This window comes from Heliconius melpomene, chromosome 14 (genome assembly GCF_056956725.1).
Source record: "Heliconius melpomene rosina isolate 202511_hmr_F chromosome 14, ASM5695672v1, whole genome shotgun sequence".
Lineage (NCBI taxonomy): Eukaryota > Metazoa > Arthropoda > Insecta > Lepidoptera > Nymphalidae > Heliconius > Heliconius melpomene.
Window position 1 is genome coordinate 5340487 of NC_140402.1, and position 15663 is coordinate 5356149.

The 15663-nt window shown below is 32.6% G+C and overlaps 1 protein-coding gene across 2 annotated transcripts in view; it reads right to left on the reverse strand.

The window, feature by feature from the left end:
- The window catches only part of LOC146532098 (uncharacterized), a 53048-nt gene that overhangs the window by 30902 nt on the left and 6483 nt on the right, over positions 1 to 15663 (reverse strand). The gene's annotated exons all lie outside the window — the stretch shown is intronic.

A 15663-nucleotide genomic window follows, 5' to 3' on the forward strand; every position in this document is an offset into this window, starting at 1 on the left:
TTTCAGCTTTCCCCCTGTATTCTGCATGTAGCAAGGTGCCAGAAGGAACCTAGTGTTAGGACACTCTGTTCCCACGCGCTTTATGTCTGAAGTTAGTTAAGTAAAATTTACTTAAATTTTACGCATAAAGCATGATAGGCAAGAGAGAACCTAATTTTGAAACACTACGTTTTTCTTTTTGAAATGGATTTCGATATGGCGCTTATGTATTGCTGTTACAAGTTGGTAGTGGGTGAAATAAATAAATGATTTAACAACAAATGTAAAGTTTTCAGATTTTTTGCCTGAACCAGTTTTAGGTCAACCGGAAGTACCCTATTAATTATGATTCCGGTTATAATGTCGAAATACGCGTTTTTCCGTTCTAAACAGCAATATATATTTTTAAAAAAATGTAAAATACGATTTTTTTCAGGAAATCATGGGACCATAGATCTGCGTATATGATTTGGATTTAAATGAAAAAATATCAGAAAAATTATTACAAACTTATTTAATTTATTATACAAAATGGTTTAAACGCTCGCAAACTTAGGTTTGCCAACTTTTATTTGCACTTTTCGTTGACCTACATACATGAAATTGGTACGAAATCTTCGGTGCGCGATTCGGACTCGCACTTGTCCGGTTTTTTACAGTCTTTAGAATACAAAATAAAATTTGCTTTTGATTATATATTGCAACTATAGCGGTAGCAAGATTTAATTCCATTTCACTTAAAATTAAAAGCTCGTTACACAGTTAATTTTGATTAATCACACAAAACTTAGCTTATATGGACCGTCGTAGCGCAGGGGTAAAGGTGTGATTGTAATGCGACAGTTCTAGGTTCGATGTTCCCTCTGACAACAAAGCCAGACTCAAGCCCCAGCATTGAGTTCAATCACTCAACACGCAATGCCTCGAAACAATTTGCTGGAAAATGGAGAACGCAGTGTTTTAACACTAAGTTCCCTCTGTCTACCCTGAAGCCGATTTCATTTTATACTTAGTTTATTATTATTTGTCAATTACGTTTATGTTTACATATTTTGATTAATAACGTGGGCGGTAAAAAAAAAGTTATAATAAACCTAATAGCAGATTGTAAGCTATGATCTTATAATTAGAAATAGTTATGAACGATTCACATGTAATTAATAATAAAATGTGAAAGTTGGTGATTTATGCCGCGTTCTGGTAGGCATCTTACTACCGATGATCTTTTAATTGAGTAATTTCAACTTCCGTTTTTTTTTTATCACGATTAGGCCATAACAGTTAACTGTGAGAATTAGAGATTTAGATACAAAAATTTATAATTATTTTTTTTGGGACACGCTATATTCCTTATACAGCAGGATACCGTTAAGATACTCCGTTCCCCATTCTCCGCCGAACGTGGAGAACGGAGTGTCTTAACACTAGGTTTCCTTCTGCCTATCCTGCTGTATGCGGGATACGGGATACAGCGTGAAGCTGAACATCAATATACTAGTAGTAAAAGTTGAAACTACTGGTATTGATAGATAATTCCTCGAGTGCGTTTTATTATATAGATACATATTATTTATCTATTACTTATATCACATAAAAAAATAATAAGCTAAAATTGAAATAAATCAACAAATTTAAGGATGTCATGTGAACATAATTTAAAAATTAAAATATAAATTTACATTTAATAAAACGACAAAACTAATCAAATGGAACTTTTTAGAAGCTTTGGGGGTCAAACAAATCTATAAATTATACTAACGATTGTAGGTGTTCTATGCTCATCTTCTTATTAAGCTGGAATAAATACTAGTTTTTCTAAAGCACAACCTTTGGCCCAGCAGGAGATTCCATATGAACGCGGACTCCCCTAATTGAATAACCGGTTAAAAAATTATTATTACTGTAAAATTATAATTTAATCACTAGGCACATAGGCATCTTAATGAAGTCGAAAAAAATATTTTCTAATACAATTAACATTTATACAATCCCGTTATACAAATGGCAAAGAAATTATTTGGTATATTAAAAACATGTTGTGTACAAGAATATTGCATATATTATAGGGTTGAGACCTTTGACACAAGGGTGTGAATGAACCGCGACGGTTATAGGTTCGATTCCCACTCGAAAAAATGAAATATTTATTGAAATTTATATTTTCATTTTTTAGCTCTGGTGTCGAGAACTTGCCTGTAGAATTCAGCCGAAAGTGGAGAACGGAGTGTGTTAACACTAGATTCGTTCTGCCTACTCTACTGTGTGCGGGATACAGCGTAAAGCTGATTTTAATTTAATTTTAATTTATATTGAATTTTTAAATCTATAATTTAAAAATAAAGCCTAAATTCGACTGAGATTTCCCTATCTTTGATTTATAGTGTCAAGTTTATACTTCGTGTAAAACCACTAAATTTTCACAAAATTATAAATGTCAGCAATATTTTATAATATTCGATTAATTTTGCATAGACCAAGTCGAGGCTGAATGGTGACAGTTGGTTTTGGTAAAAAGGTATAATATATTGAATTACGGTTATGTTTTTAATTGTAAACAACGTGCTAATACAGACGTATAGAGTATTTCTTCGCTGCTAGAAGTTAGAAAATTTAAAAGATAGAATTTAAGAACATTACATGAGAATAGATTGTCGTTCTCGTGTGGTATGTGGCAGTAGAGGCTTCAAATATCACCTGAACACAGAATCTCAAGTAACCTAATTTTGGCACCCTACTAATTATTGAACCTTTTGAGATTTGATCTTTTTATTAAGAAGACTTATAACTCATAAACTTTTATAACGTTAAAGGTTTTGGGTTCGATTCCCATTCCCATTAGCTCGAAGGAGCTAAGCGCGGCGTTGAATTCCGCCAATTGAGACCGAAAAAAATAATAATAATAGACCTATATACTCGTATGTAGGATAATATTTCTTTTTACGCGAAACATTGTATTTTATATACAATATACATTAAAGGTAGAATTAATGATTCAGAAGTACACGCTTATAATTTCCCGGCGTTCCACGCATCATGTAATATCATGTTTTTGTTTTACACGTTACTTTTTATATGAAACCTATTCATGCATTTCCTTTTTCTTGTTGCAGTAACTTCATGTATAATTTATAGTCTGTGAATGTTAGATAAAGATTCTTTATATTTATATATTTGTATTCAAGTATAACATGATGTTAATTTGAAGCCGTCATAGCACAACGGTTACGAGTTCGATTCTTTTTTGTGGAAAAAGACAGGGCTAACGAGCGTTCGGGTCACCTGATGGTAAGTGATCGCCGCCCACGACCTCGTGCAACACCAGAGGAGCTACAGGTGCGCTTTTTAAAGGTACCCATGTCATATCGACATATTCCAATCGAGAAATGGGTTATTTTCATTTTCTCGATCTGAGAACAAGACAGAGAACGGCGTTGGGTTCCGCACTCAACGCACAATGTTTTGAAATTGTTTCGAAAGTATGGAACGAAGTCATTTATGAACAGTATACAATTTATAAACAATATTAAAAATTATTTAACGGTTTTGTATATGTAATTAATTGATAGCACCGTAATTATCCGAGATCGATTTTTATATAATTTTAATAAGTAATTTTTGAGCTTAAGATAAATTACTGAGAATGTTCATTGGATGAAATTCTTTAAAATTAATTAAATTAATATCATCATATAAATCACGAAGCAATGAGATCACTGTTCTTGTTATTTAAAAAAAGACACATATTGTTAATAACTTTGTACGGGGAGTTATGCTATAGGTATATATAATAAATATGTATATTTATAAAAAAAAGATTCACGTTATTTTGATAGATAAAACGTATATCCATCCATCCATCAGCCTTTTAAGGTCCACTGCTGGACATAGGCCTCCCCCAATGCTCGCCACTCCGTCCGGTCCTGCGCCCTTTGAATCCAGCGGTTTCCCGCTGTCTTCTTAAGGTCGTCGGTCCACCTGGTTGGAGGGCGGCCTGTACTCCTTTTGCTGGGACGACGTATATATTGTCAAGATATTCCGTTCCCTGATTTCCTCTCGAATTCGAGACATTATGTGTTAAGCAGCGAATCTTAACACTGCGTTTTGTCTTGTCAGAGGAGGGAAATAATAATAAATTACTCTCCCGATTGGAGATCGAACTTAGAATTGTTCATAATTTGACACTATTCCAATTCACCACGTTAGCCACTTAAATTTATTTCGAACATAAAATTTAAATCAGTATCACGCTGCATCCCGCACACAGCAGGTTGGGCTTAGGGGTTAAATCACGCCTTTTCCCACATTCCGCCGAATTTTTCGAAGCGTTGTGTGTTGGGTGGCAGAACTTAACACCAGGCCTTAGCCTTGGTACCAGAGCGAAGAAATGAAAATTTCAATAAATAATAATGAATTCCCTCGAGTCGGGATCGAACCCACAACCGTCGCGGTAAAGTCTACACCCTAGTGCCCCTGCTGCTGCTAGTGTCATTATGGCGTCGAGGTATTTCGAACATTAAAATCCTAAAGCTTATATCCGTACATTAATATTAATTGATATATTTGTAGTCATAGGGCACGTACGAGGAAAATTTTAATATGTAAATGCTGTATTTTCACTTATAAAATTACAAAAATTATTACCTATCAACCAGATAAAGACTTAAACTCTATGGTGGAACTCAATAAAAGAGGTTTTAACATAAATATGGAGATTGAAGATTGCTGATCATTAATGTGTTGACAGTACCTTCAGATCTCAGGTGCTTATTCTAATTGTCTTCTTAGGATTGAAGTATATTAATATAATTAACCTTAATTTATTAAAATTATTTCTACTATAAATAGTTAAGTAATTATGTAAAAAGTCCCACAAAGAACATAACGAGATTTTCAACATAGGTTTTTTTTTCATATTAATAGAAGGAAAGACAGATAGAACCTAGTGTCACGGCACTCCCTCCGATTTCCGTCTGAATTTGAGACATTATGGTATACTCACTTAAATTTAAGATATCCATATTGCTATAATATAATGTAAGCTGTGACCTAAAAATAAATAAACTATTACAACTCATCTATTATTTAAATACATTTATAATTGTAAAATAATCAATTCCTTATATTAGAGTTATAAATCTATAAGGAAATAGAATACCAGTTTCTTAGACAAAACATTAGCAATCTGAAAGTCATTACAAAATTTTTATTATAGAAAATTTTTATGTTTTTTTACAATTGATAGGGATATTAATTGCACATATAAAAGAAAAATATAGTCTTTATATGGAAAGTTTGAAATTAACCATTATTGAAAGAAATTGAAAACATATTTTATTTGTATATAAGATGTATATTTTTAAGAGAACATATGAAAATTTGAAAGTAACAAGATTTGAACCTGCGCCTCTAGGAAACCGTCCAAGCGCTCTGACCTACTAAGCCATACGTTCTGATCGACGTAGAAATTCTTATAATGTTTGTTATAACTTATTTATGTTGTTAGCGTTTCGGTAGGGAAATAAATAGGCATATTTTCTAGATTCGAGCTTCTCCCTCATAGCAGGCGGAGAGGTCAAAGGAGAGAGATTTCTATACTTATTAAAGTGAATTCGAGATAATACATGAGCGTGGGAAATCATAATTTCGGTAAAATCATTTTCTCGAGTAGAGATTGACCCAAAAAATCTCAATTACAGTCAGAGGCTACGCAAAAATATCCTCTAATATGTTCAAACAGTAAGGAGGCCTAAAAAGTTAATAATAAATTAATAACGATTCTTTTTAGTTCTGTAGTAGCTGTATTCCACACACAGCAGAGTAGGCAAAGGAGACCTAATGATAAGACACTCCGTTCTCCATTTTCCGCCGAATTCTGGTGTTATTACGTGTTGACTAGCGTAACACAACGACGCGCTTTGCCTCGACACCAACTAACACAACTCTTCTGAGTTCTCAAAGTAAACCTAAATATTTCTTATAGATTCTTTTATTACTTTCTCATATATCATCCATCTATTTTGTCATATAAAATTTATACATTTATAATAAAGGAAAAGGAGAAAGGTAATACGTAATTCCTATAATTTATTCTATTCAATTAAATTCGATGTAAAATAACTGTAATTCTACATACATTAAGTGCCGTCGATCAAGTTCCATCATCAAGGCTGAACTGGCAAAAACCACGTCTCGTTATATAGGGAATTTGTGAAACTTATAACCCTTAGAAAGTTAATACTAATATAAGTTAATGCAATTATTGGAAATGATAGATTGCCGATTTGTGTAATAATGATATGGAGAGATTATAATGGAAAATTATCATTTTCTCTCAGCTCTCAGGATATGCAATATGTAGGAAAGGGGAAAAACACAGCTTCACGCTGTATCCCGCATGTAGCAGGGTAGAGAGAGGGTGTTTAGTGGTAAGATACTGCTCCCCCACTTTCCACGGAATTCAGTAGGCATGTTGAGTGGTGGATCTCAACGCCGCGGCTTAATAAGACAAAAAGATTAATTTGAATCATAATCTTTTAACTATAAAAAGAAAATATATAATAAACTATATATATATATATTCTACAATGTTTTTACGAACAATAAGGCAGGCCATTGCAACGAGTGCACGTTCACTTCCCGGATGAGTTTTTCTCACAATACATTTCCTTGCATGTAATTTTATTTTCAACAAAAAATGGAAACTACTTTGCGTATTCCGCTTAGTACGTCTATCTATAATTGTATCTTATAACAGAATACACTTGTCCATTTTCAATAGAAATATTCCAATGTTTTAGGTTCCCACTGTATTCCGCACATAAATGGGGTAGGCAAAGGGAACCTGAGAAGCTAGTGTTAAGACACTTCGTTGCCATTAAGGAATTTTCGTTGTCTGCTGAATTGTAGAGACATTGTGTGTTAAGCACGCACACCCACACTAGAGCGAAGCAATGAAAATTTTAAATATTTCATTTCCTCGACTGGGAATGGATCTTACAACCTGTCGCGTTTAAGTCACGCGCTTGTGTTCTCTGCTCTTGTATGGCGTTTCTTCTTGCCCCTTTTATTAACCGACTTCTGTAAGAAAAGCAGGTTATCAATTCGACTGTATTTTTTTTAGCGTTTCAGAAACATTTAACCTCATATTGCGTATATAAATTTTAGTTATACAAAATAAATTAGGTTTTATTGAGATTATAGACAAAATTGTCTGTAAGTAAATTGGTATTCGTAGAAAGTAACAATAACAACTTATTTATTGTGAACTACAGACCCGGCCCTTATTCCTTTCTCGTTAACATTCGTTCGTTTCTTTCACTGTATTGACATAGAAATAAAAGAAATTGAAAGATTGAATTGATGAAATTTAAAGAATTTAAACAAAAAAACGTATGTTTTCATATTCATAATTAAATTTTTCATAACATTATTATGTAAAAAGATATAGAAATTATTTTAAATATTCTTTAAATTAGTGGTAAATAAATTTAATTTATACAAATCATGCAAAAAGATTAAGAATGAACTTTTGTAAACATTCATGCGATTTAATACTTATCTGTCCATAATGAACTATAGGTGAACGACAAAATTATCATACAAATGTATATTAACAAATAAAATATTACCTATCATTTTTATAATAAAATAGACAAATTTGCAAATACGAACAAACAAACTACTAAAATAATATTTAGTGAGACGAGTTCGACTTTATATACTTTAAATATGCAAAATATACACCATTTGGCTCAAGGGCTTTAAGAGGATTAGAAATAGCACGCAGCTTTTATAATTACAATTAAAACTCTACATATATGAAATTATAATAAGTGAAAGCTATGGAATATCTTTGGAGGTATATTCTCATTTTGCTTATAATAAATACTTATAGTATTAGTACCTAGTAATGAAAACATCCTCTTATATTTACGAGGATGTATATATTTAATTTTCAAGCAGCCGTGATATGAGCGTAAGGTATAGTACTTTTTCTTTCTGTTAAATAAAATTGAAAAAATATTTTCTCTACCTTATAAAATACACAATTTGTAAGAAGTAGGTATCTCACAACATCAACTTCTTCAATTCTTCTTTCTCTGTTCTCCATGTCTCACATTGGCAGAAAAATATTAAACTGTCGCGTTTACAATCACAGGCATATGCTCCTGCACCAGAACGAACTTATGAGGCTTATGAGGCTTTATCATACCACGCTACGACCAATAGGAGCGAACTATGAAAGCTATTTAAAAATAGAGAACAGAAACAGCTAGAGAGCTTATTTTTTCCATTTCACCGTACGGACGAAGCCGCAACTAACAGCTAGTTTTATAATAAATCTTACAATTTTTATATTATTTATAGATTTATCGGAAGTTAAATGGTATTAGTTTAGTTCTGCACTAGAATTTTCGACTACAGCTACTTAAACTAATAAAATGTTCTTTTGCATTTTATGTCAATCGCCAATAAATTATCTTCTTTAGAATAAATGAAAGTCACGTTTCGTATTTATTCTGAATGAGATTTATATTCAATATTTATTTTTTCATATAATTTAGTATTTTTAAATAATTTACATATGTATATGTCACTGTGAATAATAAGACTAAATTTTTATTTTACCGATGCTTCTAACGGTACCAAATGCTATGGAATAGTAAACAGGAAAAACATTTGAAATTGTTTTATCAATACTACATGTAGCTATTAAATGATAATAATTTACAATTATTATATGCGTACGCAATGCCTCCAAAATTCATTCGAAAGTAGTTAACGGAAGTTTCGTAATGGGATCGGTGTGTTTTAACATTAGGTTCCCGGGTTCCTTCTGCCAACGCAGCAATGCGGGTACACTGCGTGAAGCTAAAGAAAAGATTTGGTCATAAATTGTTTCACAGAAATTAATAAGTAATGAATATGTGATTGACGGACAAACATTCGGTGGAAACTGGGAAATGGAGAGTTTTAACATTATGTTCTCTTTGTTAACTGTGTAATGTGCGTGGTTCAAATCTTTTTAATTGTAGATTTTTCACCATCATGTTTTTGTTCATGATGTCTTGATTGTAGAGATTTTAAATTCTGTACGAAATATCTATATTGATTAAATATGCGGTGAGGACAGATCTGTGTATCTAGTATCATAGTAAATACTATCTATCTTCTCTGCCATGGGGAAAAAAAAAGAAAGAACTCGTCAGAAAAATATTTTCGTTTCGCCGATCTTATTTTACAAATTTAGATTTCGCTATCTGTCTAACAATGTCCCTAGAATGGACTATTAGGAGATGTTAACCTCACCATTAGCGAAAAATGCGTGAAGAAAAAAATTAACTTTTTTTAATGGTAAACGATAAGATAAAACAAAATATATGTTTAATATTCACATTTATTTGGCCTAAAATATTTAATGTTATCTATATTATCTCAATAAATGTCGACAAATGCGTGTAACGTTTTAAAAATATTTTATTAGAACCTATTTAGGCTGTTGAAACTTAAAAATGAAAGAAATATGTTTTACTATTATATTAGATACATTTATATTCTGTCTGTCTCATTTATTTTAATATCCTTTTTAATTTTTATGTGACTAATGGAATTTATAGTTTAAAGTAGTTAAGTGAAAAAAACCAAGAATTAGTATTCAATCCTTGTTCTTATAGTTTGATATATTATCTATAACATTTGTAAGCTTCCCATTATTTCTCTTAATATTTGTGTTTGAAATTAATATATTATATAAAATGTTATTTATACCCATTAAGTCGAAATGGAAGACAAATAAATATGGCCAGTGGTTATTTGTTATATAGTAAACAGATATTAAAAGTGAGATTAAAAACGACAAGTTGTGGGTTCGATTCCCGCTCGAGAATATGAAAAATTTTATATTTTCATGCTTCATTGTCGCCAGCAGAAAATGGGGAACGAAGTGTCTTAACACTATGTTCGTTCTGCCTACATTGTATGTATAATAACATAAATTAGTGTACATATACGAGTACGCATATTGCATTGATTTTGCTTCGCGCCTCGAGTTACATAGTTAGAAGGAATTAGCACGGAAACTGATATCAAAACAACATACTGTTCCACATATTGTAACTCCGTAACTATGAGAAAACATGTGAATTGTTTTGCATTCACATGTTGATATTCAAATTGCAATTTCCAATATGGCATTTTCTTATGTTTTTGTATCCGTTTCCTTGTAATATAGCTTTAGTGCTAGTGAAATCGTCTTAAATATGAAACTCATAGGGAAGGTTTCTTTAAAAGTATTTAGTATTTTTTTTATCATAAATTAATTTAAGATAGTAGTAGGGTAGCCAGAAGGAACCTGGGACAACACACAAAGACATTTCCATTGTGTATTAAATGGCGGAACTCAAGCCACCCTTTGCCTCCTTACCGGAGAGAGGAAGTAAGAGTATTAAATATTTAATTTCGACAAGTGGGAATCGAACCCACTTACCCCACGACAGGCCTCAATAAACTTTATTAAATACGAACACTTCTTTCTAGATGTTTTTATAACAACACCCATCACCAAGCAACCATTATATGAGAAATAATTTTATTATGTTTGCGGAACGGAGTTATCGACTTGTTGCTGACCAGGTTCACTCGACGAACCCTTTCTTCTATACGCTATTTGTTCGCCCGTTAGCGTTCCAAACGATTGATTTTTATCACGTTCCATAGTAAAACAATAAATTACCCTTCATTTGTTGTTGTTATTAATTTATTATTTACTTTTCGCTTAACGCTGTATTCAGGGTAGTCAGAGGGCACCAGGGAATCTAGTGTTAGGACACTCCGTCCTTATTAAGATTCTTCAGTTCCCTTGCGCCACGACTGGGCACAAAAAATGTTTGTTTTTTGCTTATTTCAGGTATGTTTAGAAGTCTTAAATAATTAAAAAGAAATCATAAAATAATCTAGTCTTTAGTATATACATCTATAAAAATGGTAATGATTCTTCAAACTTCCATGATTTCGCGGGCGAAGCCTTCAGTGGTCTTGTAATATATTATATATTATCGCGACACTATTTTCTCCGCTAATTACTATTAGCCTATTATAGCCTATTAAACACTTGTTAGTGATTTTAATATCCTAATCTCATAAAATTATGATAATTACATTTTAATTAATTATGTCACATAAATTTTTTTTTATATGTTAGGAGGTCGATGTTGACGATAAAGATGACAGATTAAAGAAAACTGGTACCATTTTATGAATCTTACTTGTTTAATAATTTTAATGTGCTGTTAAATTAAATAATTTTGCTTATTAGAGTTTTTATGTTATGCTAGAATCGAGCCTGGTTAGAAATTAATAATTATGATTTTTTTTAAATATTGTCACTAAAATCCCGAAGCTCTTAGATTTTACAGAAAATAATTTAAAATATAAACTTATATAAAACGGGCCAATCATGGCGCAGGGGCACAAAATGGGACTGTAAAACCGACTGGTTGTGGGTTCGTTTCCCACTCGAGGAGATGAAATATTTATTTAAATTTATATTTTATTTACCAATTTTTCGCTCTGGTGTCGAGGCAAAGCGCGGCGTTGAGTTCTGTCACTCAACACGCAATGCCTTGAAATATTCGGCAGAAAGTGGGGAACGGAGTGTCTTAACGCTAGGTTCCCTCTGCCTACCCCGCTGTGTGCGGGATATAGCGTGAAACTATAAATAAATATATACTTTTTTTATAGAAATAAAGAATACTCTGCTATAACGTTCCACTATAACGTGAACACGAGGTGTTTATGAAATAGTAAAAAATATTATCAGCTACTAAAGAAAGCTAATTTTCTACGCTATTATTACAAACAACCTGTAATTGACTTAAATAATTCTGTTATTCTGCAAAAAGCTTAATTTGTAAGAAACTGCGAACTTTCTCGCTTGCGGCGTGACCACTTCTCGAATGATTCGTTTAAATATTAAATTTTGTTTTGAATGTCTATATTGTCTAATATTCATTAAATCAGCTTCAAGCATAAAGCAGGGTAGGCAGAGGGAACCTAGTGTTAAGATACTCCGCTACCCACTTTCCGCCGAATTTTTCGAGGCATTCCGTGTGGCAGATCTCAACGATTTTATATCTTAGGTACTATAAGTGTAAGTAAGTGTATGTTATGTAAATATACAATTTTCTTTCTCTGGTACTTAAATCTTTATATCAACACTAGCGGCCCGCCCGCGGCTTCGCCTGCGTGAACTACGTTATCATTAATTTCTGTCTCCGTGAGAACCTACGTCCTATAAGTGATGTCCATGCAAAATTTGAGACTCCTAGCATTTGTAGTAACGAAGTTTCATACAAACTTTCAACCCCAAATACAACCCCTTAGAAGTCGAATATTACAAATTCCCGTCTTAGCGAGCACCTGCGTCCTTTAAATAACTCCTATGCAAAACTTGAGATTCCTAGCACATGCAGTTTCTGAGATTTAATGATGAGTGAGTGACCTTTCGATTTTATATATATAGATATATTGATACTTATTATGGCGGCGAATCGTGGCGCAGTAGCACACGCCTTCCAACAGTGGACGCGCAGGCTATGGGTTCGATTCCGATTAGTTTAAAATTAAAATATATAAGAACACGAAAGCAACTCAGATGAAAAAATAAATAATTATACTGCACAAGCGGGCGAAGCTTTGCGCTATTTTTTTTTGTAACACTAAAAAAAGGAGACGTCATCATGGACCAGTGGTGCCGTATTTGAACATATGGTGGTTGTGAATTCCGTGTATCGAATCAATAGGATGAAGGAAAAGTAAAATATAAAGAATTAAATAGAAAAATAGAAGTAAATTATTATAAAATAATTAAAAAAAATGTAAAAATCCATTGATGACAGAATGATTTACAAGAATTTTTAACTTTCGCAAAGCTATTATATTCATTAGAAAAAAAACCAGTAAGGTTAATTAATAACTAACAAACTTTTAAGATTTAATGGTAGTCGTATGTGCAATATTGTTTTTTTTTTATCAATATGGTTATATTGGAAAATAAAGTTATAATAAAACTTTGATGGCAAATAAAAAAAAGTTTTGAAATTTAAAAAATTTGCATATTCGTGTATGTATGTAGGTTCGATTACTAACGCAGTGAAGTGAAGCTTTTTTATCTATATGTTTATTCGACGATTTAAAAGTGCTTATATCTATCTATTTGAATAAAGAATATAGAATATTTAGATTTAAAATTTTAATATAACTCACTCTACCTACCCAGCTAAATGTGGAAATATGTAGAACTACAAATACCATTTTTACGAAAAACTTTTTTTATATCTTTATAATTAATGCATAAAGAATTATTATCAACAAATAATAAAAAAAATGCTGTCGTGGCCTAATTAAACAAGTGTGTGACTGTAAAAGCGACGGTTACGGGTTCGGTTCGTAATCGGGGGAATGAAATATTATTTATTAATATTTTCATTAACACGGCATATTGCCGCTTTGAGTTACGCCACTCAACACGCAATGCCTAGAAAATTCAGTGGAAAATGGAGAATGGAGAACGGAGTGTCTTAGCACTAGGTTCCTTATGCCTACTCTGCTTTATGCGAGATATAACGTGAAAGAAGCTTTTTTATACGTAATTAATTTATAAAAAATATTTCTCGACAGTTAGCTTACCTTTTGTATCTAACTTTACCTACTTTATATATCTATATATTAGTTCGACGATTCATTTTTAGTTTATTGTAAATTACCCATTAGTCATGTTTTAACTATATCAGTTCGTCTAATAAGAAATATCTACAACTTTGATATCAATAGTAATTGGTATGTTAGACCGCAAAGCAAATAGCTCATCAGAGAACATATTCTAAGCTTTTTGCTATGTCAGATAAATTTTCACAATCATCGTACACAATTTTGTAGATAAATTATCTTTCAGTACAAAGTAAAGTTTATTTTAAAGTAGAGTTAAATCTTCTTTATTTATTTTTGTAAGTTTTACGCCGTATCTCACATGAAGCAGTGTAGGTAGAAGGAGCCTAGTGTTAAGACACTCCGACATTGCGTGTTGAGTGGCGTAACTCAACGCCGCAATTTCTTTATTTAATAATGAAATATTTAGATTTTTCGTAATAAATATAAAAAAGGCCGTCGTGGCGCAGCGTCACAAGGGTGAGACTTTAACGCGACGGTTGTAGGTTCGATCCCCACTCGAGGAAGTGAAATATTTATTAACGTTTATATTTCCATTTCTTCGCTCTGGTGTCTAGGCAAAGCACACCTCTAAGATATCATGTAATCACCGCCAATCACTTCATTAAATAAGGCCCTATCGATACGACTATAAAAAAATCTTAAGCAAATTGCTCAATTTAAATCCAATTGCCTAAATAATTTGTGTTGTAAAATACAAAGAAGAATAACGCCTAAAGAAATTGAAACATGTGAATAAATTATATATATACAGCTTCCCGATACATCAAGCAGTGTTAAGACACTCCGTTCCCCTATTTTCCTCCGTTCCCCATTTGTGATGGAACTCTACTACGCGCTTTTCCTCGCGCAGACCAGAGCAACAAAAATGGAAATATTAAACATTTCCCTCAAGTGGGAATCGAACCCACAGCCTGTAGTGCGTTTACACTTGTTGCCACTACGCCACGACTGGCCTCATATTAGGAATATATTGCCAGTATTAAATAACTTGACGGTGCGTAAAAATGTACAAATATTTTTGTAACGAAGATACTGGATTGGCAATGAAACAGTAAATCATTGCTTTCACTGTCTTTCGTAACGTACTCGTATTCTGCGGTCCACTTGGTACTGTCGGATGTTATAAATAACTGAGGTTATTTTTCTACCTCCACAAAAAGGGGGGTAGGCAGAGACTTGGGAACCTTTAGTTAAGACACTCCGTTCCCATTAAGATACTTTCAATCCCCATTTACCGCTGAATTTAGAAGGCTTTTTGTCTTGTCTAGAGTACGAGGACGTCGTGCCGCAGGGGTATAAGAGTGAGACAGTTACGATGGTTGTGGCTTCAATTCCCACTTGAGGGAATGATTTATTATTTACAAATATTTTTATTTCCGCCTTTCAATATCTCGAAAAATACGACAGAAAGTGGAAAACGGAGTGTTTTAATACTAATAATGGTACTAATAATGGTTTTCTCTTCTTACCCTGCAGTGTGCGGGATACACCGTGAAGCTGATTTAATTTTGTATTTACTAACAATTTCAGAGATAAAAATCCCGCTTTTCAAGACAAAATCTCGTTCTTACAATAAGAAATGAGCCGTCAAAATATCTATCAATCAGTTAGTTAACTAGGAACTGGTAGATATCGATATCGATATCTAGATATCGATATCTAGGCAGTGCTAAGACCTGAGATTGACAGAATATGAATAGCCATTTGTATACAGTTCTTAGTTACAGAAATATGTTGGTATTATTTATTGCAAGTAGTTTTAATAGAACTAGAGGGCCCGTTGACGCGTGGTTATATGCGTTGTCATAGCAACGAATGTGTGACTTTAGTAATGCAAATAGATAATCTCAAATATATAATTGTGTATGTTATACTTATTTTATTCATTGAATGTACGCAAGTAATTTAATGAGGCCAGGCGTGGCGCAGTGGCGCAAAGTGTGACTGTAAAAGCGA